This window comes from Mustela putorius, unplaced genomic scaffold (assembly GCF_011764305.1).
Source record: "Mustela putorius furo isolate JIRA1106 unplaced genomic scaffold, ASM1176430v1.1 tig00000095_pilon_pilon_pilon, whole genome shotgun sequence".
Taxonomy (NCBI): domain Eukaryota; kingdom Metazoa; phylum Chordata; class Mammalia; order Carnivora; family Mustelidae; genus Mustela; species Mustela putorius.
Window position 1 is genome coordinate 30,593,082 of NW_025421280.1, and position 8,866 is coordinate 30,601,947.

The 8,866-nt window shown below is 38.1% G+C and overlaps 1 pseudogene; it reads left to right on the top strand.

Moving 5' to 3' along the window:
• The first annotated feature begins 2,304 nt into the window (after window positions 1-2,304).
• LOC101673782 lies at window positions 2,305-4,972 on the top strand (annotated as a pseudogene).
• Window positions 4,973-8,866: the final 3,894 nt, after the last annotated feature.

The window sequence follows — 8,866 nt, forward strand, 5'->3', positions numbered from 1 at the left end:
AATTGCTAAGGAAATGTTGAAAAACAAAAATAAAACTGGGGGCATCATGTTACCTGATTTCAAGCTTTACTACAAAGCTGTGATCACCAAGACAGCATGGTACTGGCCTAAAAACAGACACATAGACCAGTTGAACAGATTAGAGAGTCCAGATATGGACCTTGAACTCTATGAGAAAATAATCTTCGACAAAACAGGAAAAAATATACAGTGGAAAAAAGACAGTCTCTTCAATAGATGGTGCTGGGGAAACTGGGCAGCTATATGTAGAAGAAAGAAACTTGACCATTCTCTTACACTGTACACAAAGATAAACTCAAAATGGGCAAAAGACCTCCACATGAGACAGAAATCCATCAGAATCCTGGAGGAAAACATAGGTAGTAATCTCTTTGATATCAGCAACAGCAACTTCTTTAAAGATGTCTCCAAAGGCAAAGGAAACAAAAGTGAAGGTGAACTTTTGAGACTTCATCAAAACCAAAAGCTTTATAGAGGGCACGGATTGCATGGAGCACTGGGTGTGGTGCAAAAATACTGAATACTGTTATGCTGAAAATAAAATATTAAATATATACATAAATTAATTAATTATTAAAAAAAAAAAAAAGCTTCTGCACAGCAAAGGAAACAGTGAAGAAAACAAAGAGGCAACCCACGGAATGGGAGAAGATATTTGCAAATGACAGCACAGACAAAAGGTCGATATCCAGGATATATAAAGAACTCCTCAAACTCAACACACACAAAACAGACAATCATATTAAAAAATGGGCAGAAGATATGAACAGACACTTCTCCAATGAAGACATAAAAATGGCTATCAGACACATGAAAAAATGCTCATCATCACTAGCCATCAGGGAGATTCAAATTAAAACCACATTGAGATATCACCTTACAGCAGTTATAATGGCCAAAATTAGCAAGACAGGAAACAACATGTGTTGGAGAGGATGTGGAGAAAGTGGAACCCTCTTACCCTGTTGGCAGGAATGCAAGTTGGTGCATCCATTTTGGAAAACAGTATGGAAATTCCTCAAGAAATTAAAAAAATAGAGCTTCCCTATGACCCTGCAATTTCACTACTGGGTATTTACCCCAAAGATACAGATGGAGTTTAAAGAAGGGCCATCTGTACCCCAATGTTCATAGCAGCAATGGTCACGGTCACCAGACTGTGGAGAAAACCAAGATGCCTTTCAACAGACGAATGGATAGGGAAGATGTGGTCCATATACACTATGGAGTATTATGCCTCCATCAGAAAGGATGAATACCCAACTTTTGGAGCATCATGGACGGGACTGGAAGAGATTATGCTGAGTGAAATACGTCAAGCAGAGAGAGTCAAGTATCTTATGGTTTCACTTATTTGTGGAGCATAACAAATAGCATGGAGGACATGGGAGATGGAAAGGAGAAGGGAGTTGCTGGAAATTGGAAGGGGAGGTGAACCATGAGAGACTATGGACTCTGAAAAACAATCTGAGGGGTTTGAATGAGGTGGGGGGAAACAGGTGTTGGGTATTGGATAGGGCACGAATTGCATGGAGCACTGGGTGTGGTGCAAAAATAATGAATACTGTTACACTGAAAAAAAAATTTTTTTAATGTAAAAAAAAAATAAATAAATAAAATAGAGACATACTTCTGGTTACCAGAATAGAGATGGTGGAGGATGCAGGGAAATAGGTGATGCAGATTGAGGAGGGCACTTCTAAGGAACACCAGGTGTTATATAGATGTATTGAATCACTGTGTGGTTTACCTGAACCTAATATTACACTCTCTGTTAACTAACTGGGTTTAAATAAAAACCTAAAAAGGGATAAAGTAGATATGGTCCATACATACAATGAAATGTATTATGCCTCCATCAGAAAGGATGCATACACTGAGTGAAATAAGTAAAGCAGAGAGAGTCAATTATCATATTGTTTCACTTACTTGTGTGGCATAAGGAATAATATGAAGGGCAATAGATGAAGGAGAGAAGAAGTAGGTTTGGGGAAATTGGAGAGGGAGACAAACCATGAGAGACTGTGGACTCTGAGAAACAAACTGATGGGGACAGGGATGTCAGAGCCTGGTGGTGGGTATTAAGGAGGGCATGTGTTGCATGGAGAACTGGGTGTGGTGCATAAACAATGAATCTTGAAACACTGAAAAAATAAAATAAAATATTTAAAAAATTAAAATAAAAAATGTAATAAATAAATGAAGCCCATTTGTTGGAAATTATTATGTTATATTTTTCTTTCCTGATTGTCAACTACACCACATGGAATCAGGAAATGATAACATGGATTTCTTCTGAGCTTAACAGAGGAACCAGAAATGCAGCTGCTAATATTTGGGCTTTTCTTCTCCATGTACATGAACACTGTGTTTGGAAACCTGCTCATCATCCTGGTTGTCCATTCTGACTCCCACCTCCACATCCCCATGTACTTCTTCCTTGCCAACTTGTCCTTTGCAGACATCTGTTTCACCTCCACCACTGTTCCAAAGATACTGTGGAACATCCATACTCAGAGCAAAGTCATAATCTATGAAGGCTGCTTCAGTTAGATTTTTTTTTCCATTGTGTTTGGATGTCAGGAAAATTTATTCCTGATGGTCATGGCCTATGACTGGTTTGTGGCCATCTGTCAAGCCCTTCATTATATGGTCATCATGAACCCCCAGATCTGTAGACTGCTGGTTCTGGTGTCCTGGGTCATCCATGTTCTGAATTCCTCATTAAAGAGCTCAATGCTTTTTCAGCTGTCCTTTGTACAGAGGTGGAAATACCCCACTTTTTCTGTGAACTCAATCAGATGATCCAATTTGCCTGTTCTGACACCTTACCTTTTTTTTTTTTTTTTTTTTTTTTTTTGGTATCTCTCTTTTTTTAAAAATTTATTTCTTATTTATTTTCAGCATAACGGTATTCATTATTTTTTCACCACATCCAGTGCTTCATGCAATCCATGCCCTCTATAATACCCACCACCTGGTACCCCGACCTGCCACACCCCCACCCCTTCAAAACCCTCAGATTATTTTTCAGAGTCCATACACTCTCATGGTTCACCTCCCCTTCCAATTTCCCCCAACTCCTTCTTCTCCTCTCTAACTCCTTATGTCCTCCATGCTATTTGTTATGCTTCACAAATAAGTGAAACCATATGATAATTGACTATCTCTGCTTGACTTATTTCTCTCAGCATAATCTCTTCCAGTCCCGTCCATGTTGCTACAAAAGTTGGGTATTCGTCCTTTCTGATGGAGGCATAATACTTCATAGTGTATATGGACCACATCTTCCTTATTCATTCATCTGTTAAAGGGCATCTTGGTTCTTTCCACAGTTTGGTGACCGTGACCCTTGCTGCTATGAACATTGGGGTACACATGGCCCTTCTTTTCACGACATCTGTATCTTTAGGGTAAATACCCAGGAGTGCATTTGCAGGGTCATAGGGAAGTTCTATTTTTAATTTCTTGAGAAATCTCCACACTGTTCTCCGAAGAGGCTGCACCAACTTGCATTCCCACAAACAGTGTAAGAGGGTTCCCCTTTCTCCACATCCTCTCCAACACATGTTGTTTCCTATCTTGCTAATTTTGGCCATTCTAACTGGTGTAAGGTGGTATCTCAATGTGGTTTTAATTTGAATCTCCCTGAGGGCTAGTTATGATAAGCATTTTTTCATATGTCTGATAGCCATTTTTATGTCTTCATTGAAGAAGTCTCTGTTCATATCTTCTACCCATTTTTTGATATGATTGCCTGTTTTGTGTGTGTTGAGTTTGAGGAGTTCTTGATAGATCCTGGATATCAACCTTTTGTCTGTATTGCCATTTGCAAATATCTTCTCCCATTCCGTGGGTTGCCTCTTTGTTTTCTTGACTGTTTCCTTTGCTGTGCAGAAGCTTTTGATTTTGATGAAGTCCCCAAAATTTATTTTCTCTTTTGTTTCCTTTGCCTTTGAAGACATATCTTGAAAGAAGTTGCTGTGGCTGATATTGAAGGGGCTACTGCCTATGTTCTCCTCTAGGATTCTAATGGATTACTGTCTCACGTTGAGGTCTTTTATCCATTTTGAGTTTATCTTTGTGTACAGTGTAAGAGAATGGTCGAGTTTCATTCTTCTACATATAGCTGCCCAGTTTTCCCAGAACCATTTATTGAAGAGACTGTCTTTTTTCCACTGTATATTTTTTCCTGTTTTGTCGAATATTATTTGACCATAGAGTTGAGGATTCATATCTGGGCTCTCTACTCTCTTCCACTGGTCTATGTGTCTGTTTTTATGCCAGTACCATGCTGTGTTGGTGACCATAGCTTTGTAGTAAAGCTTGAAATCCCGTAGCGTGATGCCACCAGTTTTATTTTTGTTTTTTTAACATTTCCTTAGCCTTTATTTTTTTAATATTTTTATTTATTTATTTGACACAGAGAGACACAGTGGAGAGAGGAAACACAAGCAGGGGGTGTAGGAGAGGGAGAAGCAGGTTTCCCGCTGAACAGGGAGCCTGATATGGGGCTCGATCCCATGACCCTGGGATCCTGACCAGATCTGAAGGGACATGCTTAATGACTGAGCCACCCAGGTGCCCTTGACACCTTTCTTAATCACATGGTGATGTATTCTGTAATTGTGCTACTAGTGGGTGTTCCCCTGGGAGGGATCCTTTTCTCTTATTCTAAAATTGTTTCCTTCATATGTAAAATATCATCAGATCAGAGCAAATATAAAGCATTTTCCTCCTGTGTATCTCACCTCTCAGTTGTCTCCTTATTTCATTGTATAAGCCTGGGAGTGTATCTTAGCTCTGCTGCTACCCAGAACTCCCATTCAAGTGCAGTAGCTCATTGTGGCACACAGTGTTCACTCTCGTGCTGAACCCCTTTATCTACAGCATGAAGAATAGAGACATAAAGAGGGCTCTGAAAAGAATTACTGGAATTCCAGTGACATAAGAGCCAATGGCCCTGTGGCTGAAGAAGCACCCCTGATTGCAGGGTCACAGTTTCAGAGCTGGAACTGCTATTCATCGACCAGTCTGTGGAAATAGAATCTGCTCCTTCTATTTATTTCCTGGAAATTCCATTTGTTTCAATTCAACTTTTCTATACATTTAAGTAACTCACTTGATTAAGTTTCTACTCTATATGATACTGTTTCCCATTTGTCCTTTTTATATATTCCTAATGTTTTCCCCAATCCTGGATAATAAATGCTTGGAAATTTCTATATCTTACATGGAGAAGATTGGATTTCTTAAAAATACTTTCATTCCAAATGACTTATATCATGCAGAGTAAATATTCTCTAGATTTCCCCAAAGAATAATCATGAGTTGTATGCTTTATATGGAAGAAGCTACACTTAGCCACTAATCCCTTCATATGACTTTATTATAGATGAAAATACAAAAGCCCAAGTTTCACCTACAGTCTGCTGACCTTTTTACATCAACTTCACTCCTTTTCCTGATAATGTGGACTCTAAACTGTTCTCTTTACGTCTTGGGCTACTGGCAGTGTGCCTCAGGCTAGGAAAACTCTGGCACTCCCCTGCACCTGTACTTGTGGACACTTCCACAGATGCTACCACAGACCAGCCCCTCTGCTGTAGCTTCGCTGACCATGGGTTCTTATTGAGATTTTAAGACACACCTCAGCAACACCCATCAGAGAACACTTATAAAACCATCAGAAAGGATGAATACCCAACTTTTGTATGAACATGGATGGGACTAGAGGAGTTTATGCTGAGTGAAATAAGTCAAGCAGAGAAAGTCAATTATCATATGGTTTTACTTACTTGTGGAGCATAAGAAATAACATGGAGGATTTTAGGAGAAGGAAAGAAAAAGTGAATTGGGGTAAATCGGAGGGGGAGATGAAGCATGAGAGACTGTGGACCTGAGAATCAAGCTGAGGGTTTTGGAGATGATGGGAGTGGGGGATGGGAGAGCCTGGTGGTGGGTATTAAGGAGGGCACGTATTGCATGGAGCACTGGATGTGATGCACAATGAATTTTGGAACACGGGGGCGGGGGGAGGAACTAAAGAACAAAAAACACGTGTATTACTCAGGTTCTGGGGGCACAGGGATTGCCCAAAGGCCTTTCAGAGAGGCTTCAGAGGAGGGGAAATGCATTGAGAGGAAAAGAGAAAGTGAGTTCTTCTGAGGGATCTGCCTTTATTAGTGTCCATAGTCAGAATGTTTAGGGGATTGTGAGCTCAGGATTTATCAGAAAATTTAAATGAGTAGAAACTGAGTGCTGAAGGGGATAGCACGGTTACTCATGTGACAGTATGGAGGTTAACCAGAGCTTACTAAAGAGGTATTTCATGGCTGGGGCAGCCTGAATGCTTATCTGGTAATTGTGTTCCACCAAACAATTTGTTTATTCACCATGGTTGTCTTTGAAATGGATGTTTCAGAAATCAAAAGCTTAATGTCAGACCTTTACTCCATAAACATGATACTGTATTTCCTTTCTGGTCTCCTGCTTTTATTCTGTGAGTCAGCTCAAGTCCACAAAATCTACCATAGCCCCTAGGAAGAACTGGTTAGCAAACATATCTCTCCCAGTGGAGTCTATATGGAAGAACAAATTTGAATAAACAGATCAACCTGCTATGTTCCTAGTGTCGGGATGACTATAAATACGACAAAACAAAATCTCAAAACATGAAGAAAGTAATTCTCTTACTATACAAAATATTTCTTTTTTTTACCCTTTTTTTATATCACAGTTCATGCTGTGCATCTCTTTATTGAAACATAGAAGATTGGTGTCCACAACTGAGAATGTTTATTTACTGAGATGAAGGACTGCTTAGTGTCTTTTATGTTTTATCACCAAATTATCATCCTATTCTCAATTCTGATTTTCTTTATAATCATATCTGTTTGCTAGGACTGCATACAAGCCATTCTGAAAAGTCATGTCTTCATATAATGCCTTTAATTTTGAATGAGATTGTCTGGTGGGCTGTTCTGATGTGTTTTGTGCTACTTAACAGTTTCTGTATTGTACTTCTAAAGGTCATTCACGATGATATGTGGAGCTATAGTTCACTTCTTTCTTCAACTAGTCCATTTTACTCCATTTATATATGTAGGTTAATCTCATAGTTTATAAAAAATATAATTTACCAAATGTAAGTTGTCTTAATTGATTTTTGCTATTTTTATATCCATATGTGACACTGCCTTTTCCCCATTATGAGACATTTCTCCCACTCCATCAGGTGTGACTCAGCTACATGTGCTTTTGATTCAACATGAGTCATACAGCATCAGAATTTAAATTCTCACTAATTTTGGGACTATAACTACATACAGTAAACTGCACATATGTTGAATGTACATTTTGCTGAATTAAAAGCATCATACTTGAATTAAACATACATACTGTATGGGTCCATTTGTAATAACTTGAAAAGAGGCACAGAAAGTTGTATCTGCATTTTTGTTAAAAATGTAATTCACCTGAACATCCATTTTGTTATTTCTGAAGAAATGTGAAATTTGAAATGGCTGCTGTGAGGAATAAATAAAGTTTTGATACACTCTGTTGAGCCCATAGAAAACACTTGAGAGTGAGAAGTGTGTGTGTGTACGTGAGTTTGTGCACTCATGCACATCTTTCTTTCAAGTAAACATGCTCACAAAACATGTGCATACATACACTTATTCATTTACAATCTCAACAATTTCATTGAAAGAAAACATGAGATAAATTTGGAGAATATTGGAGTGAAAAGGAATATTTGCATGAACATGAAATAGAAAGAATGTAGAAATTTTGACACAAAGATTTAAAGTAGAATGAGTTACATTAATTTAAAATTTCTTTATGAGACACCTGAGTGGCATAGTTGGTGAGTGTCTGCCCATTGATTTCAGCTCAGGTCAAGATCTCATGGTCCTGGGATTGGCCCCTGTCAGGCTCCACACTCACTGCAGAGTCTGCTTGAGTTTCTATTTCCCTCTCTGTCCCTCTCCCCTAACTCTCTCTAAAGCAAATAAATAAATCTGTAAAAAAAGCTTTAGGGTGACTTAATTTTAATAATGAATTACTTTTCCTATAATAATCCTGCCTCAAAGGCCTTAAAATCAGAACCATTAAACATTATACATTAGAAAATACTCTGCAACCTAATGGGACCAAATATCTCTAAATTAACTCCAATTTCTCTATTTAGTGTGGGATTTCAACACAAAATTCCTTGGCCTAAGGGAAGATAACTGAATGATTTTAGAGGCTGAAACTCAGTTCCTGCAAACAATGTCTTATTGGATAAATATCTGTATTAGATTTCTTTCACTGCTGTCACAAATACCCATACTAGTGTCTCAAAACAAGCAGTTCTATAAAAGTTCTAGAAATCAGAGCATGAAATGGGTCCCATGGACTAAAATAATGTGTGTCCCAAAATTCATTGTTTACATATAACACCCAGTGCTGCATACAATATGTGCCCTTCTTAATACCCATCACCAGGCTCACCCATCCCCCCAGCCTCCTCCCTCCAAAACCTTCAGTTTGTTTCTCAGACTCCACAGTCTCTGTTGTATGTAAACAATGATATTGGAATGCTACAACAAACACAATGATGTATTGTATAGTGAATAGCATAACATAATTTAAAAAAATAAATATGATAACAATCTTTTCACAGAAGTTAATGTATATTAAACAAGTGAGATTATTTCAGTCTAATAACTTCTAGTCCAGGTTCTGGAATATAATAAATTTTTGATAATAATTATATTTTATTTCTATGACTATCCTTTCTCAAATCATGAATGAAAGAGGAGAGATCACAACTAACACCAAAGAAATACAAACTATT